The sequence below is a fragment of the Atta cephalotes genome (assembly GCF_000143395.1).
Source record: "Atta cephalotes unplaced genomic scaffold scaffold00003, whole genome shotgun sequence".
Classification (NCBI taxonomy): Eukaryota; Metazoa; Arthropoda; class Insecta; order Hymenoptera; family Formicidae; genus Atta; species Atta cephalotes.
In genome coordinates, this window is record NW_012130067.1 from 5,980,986 (window position 1) to 5,984,043 (window position 3,058).

The following is a 3,058-nucleotide window of genomic DNA, read 5'->3' on the forward strand; positions in this document are numbered from 1 at the left end:
GTACGTACTTTTAACTTAACTACTACGTACGTTACGTACCGACCGACCGACGTACTACTACCGTAACGGTACGGTCGTCGTCTACTGTTGTACTACTCTCTCTCTCTCTCTTCTCTCTCTCTCTCTCCTCTCTCTCTCTCTCTTTCTCTCTCATGGGAAATCTATTTCATTTCGTGCACGAATTATATTGCAAAACGAGCAAACATGTCTTATCGTTTCGCGTTTCATTGCAAACATCGCTCTTTTTCATTATAAACGCGAAATGCCTCCTGATTAAATCGAATTAAATTGTGCATCAAATGAAAAGTGATATAATATTATTCGATTTGTTTTAAATAAATTAAAGATTTTGTTTTGGGCGTTAAATGAAAATGGAGAACGTACGTGTATATGATAAAATTGAATAAAGGAACAATCACATAAAATATAAATCAATCCACGAGTCACACGATTGATACATATTCGTCGTTTTTTTTTGGGACAAACTTTAACGCTTTTCTTTCTCGCGAACTTTCTCGCGTTTCTAATGGAAGAGAAGCGGGGTATCGTAGTTACGGACGGAACGAAGTACGAAACGAGTTCGAAGCTCGTTAACATGAGAAAGCACGCAGAATCGGCAAAAATGTCGTTTCTTCCGACCAAGAGAACAACGGGAAAATTACGTCCAGCCATTTAACTGCGACGTTTGCTTTCAACGGCTCGCCGCCGTGCCGCCGACAACAAAAGGCGAGCGGAATAAGCAGGCCTTTTATTCTTTCCGTGGATTTATGAATATTTGCGGAATAAAAGTATACCCGAGAGCGATATATATCGCTTTGTAAAACGACCACCAACGTCACGTCGTGCCACCCGCTGCAATAGTTGCTGCGCCGCTGTTCACGCCGCATGCCATGCATCGAAGCGTACGAAGTAACGATAGCCGAAGTCTACTACGGTCCGCAGACTATACACCGTCGTAGAAATTGGATGCAGGGATATAAATTCAGTCCATCCCCATACTATTCTTCCCCTTTACATCGAAACATCTCTGAAATTGGTTCGACGCACATAGAGCGTAACTAACGTTTCTTGCTGTTTTCGCGCCATGCACATTAGTTTTCTTCTGCATCTGCCGGAAATCCAACTGAACTAGATGAGTGGTAAAATATGGGAAATACGCAAATACAAACACTTTACTCTTTTTATATTTGTTAGCAATATTAACATAAAAATACTATCATTAAGAAATTAAGATGTTTTTGTCACAACAACTACATAATACAATCAAAAATTAATTAAATTTAAAAATTACAAATTTTCTTCACGGAACAAAATAATTGTAAAGTATATACTTTTTGTAACTTCTATTATACTTCTATTGTAAATTAAGATAAACTTTGTATTTTATAAATTAGATTTTGTTTTAGACATTGAATAATTCTTTTTAATGAAATTAGTTATTTGAGTTTTTTTCAAAGAGTTAAATTATTTGCACGTAACAGTTAAAATTAAATTTGTTTTTAATTGCGCGCGCATTTTACACTCATTTTTATTAAAAAGTTTCGATAAATAATTGCATTTTTACGTTTTTATTAAATCTAGAATTTTTGTACATAATAATAGTTTGCGAATACTTTTTAATAAAAAGTAGAAGATTACGACAGATGTACTGAATAATTTGAGCTTGTGAAAATATCATTTTGTTAATGATTCACATAAACATAATTATGAGTTTCAGGGAGTTTACATGACTCGCATCCGTGACATTCGCAGCATTTGAAATTCGGTCGACATTACCGGTGGCTACCCTCCGCGAATTTTCAAATAGCATTCCTAAACATGAGTAAGTATAATAGTGGTGTAAATGTTCTCATATACGATGTCACTGTAGCGACCAACTGAAATTCCGATCGAGCATTCGACTTGGCGTTGGAAATCGATATTTATCGATATTTATCTAGAGATAAAATCTAGAGATAAAATATGCAAAATTTTAATACTCTTGAAGTTGTATCAATTCAGCTTTGGATTGAAAATCATTTTGATTTAATACTTGCTGAATAGTAGATATATCATGATATTTTATCGATGATTTTTCCTTTTTGTTTTTACAATTTATGAGAAAAAATATCAAGGTTTTCACATATAAGCAAAGTCAGTTGCTTATATATAAATTATATATTCCATTTTTACTGATATTTTTATCATGTTAAACAACTTCTGTTTAGTGTACAATGAGAATTTATGTAACTCTGACTTATGTGATCTTCCGATATATCACTATATATATATACTGTTATTTAGTGTAATTATTTAAAATTTTCGGAGGGAAAATTCCAAGAACAAAGAAAGATAGAAATAAAAATCAGTAAAATAATACCGAGGATAAAACGGACAATGAGTCTTATAAATATACTCTTTCGAAGTGTTGTAATATCAAGATCGGATATCTTGTTCCGGCTTGTTCTTTGTGGCGATTTTATCAAGGAGGTAGGACGTGGAAAAACTCTTCTTTGTGCAGCATGAAATCTTCTTACTTCATCACGAGAAGGATCATCCGCTTCCAACAGTAGCTACGAAAAAAAAGACAACTTGTTCCGTTTGAAGCTCTTTTGATGTTTTTTAAAAATCCGAATAAAATAAAAACAATATTAAGTACGAATATATGTATTATAAAAGAAAAGTGCAAATATGATAATTATAGTAGATATCTTTGTTTAATTAATATTACATTTTATAACTAAAAAATTATCAAATAAGTTATTACAAGAACGAAGGAACTCTTAATTTAAGAAACAATAACGAAAGAATAAAGAGTTAAATATAAGAGTTAAATATAAAGAAGTATTTTAAAACATAAAAAATTAAAAGAAAGTATGTATAATATAATATTCTATAATTTATATAATATATATATATATATATATATATATATATATATATATATATATATATATATATATATATATATATATATATATATATATATATATATATATATATATATATATATATATATATATATATATATATATATACTATAGTATAGTATACGTAGTATATACGTTATAGTAGTAGT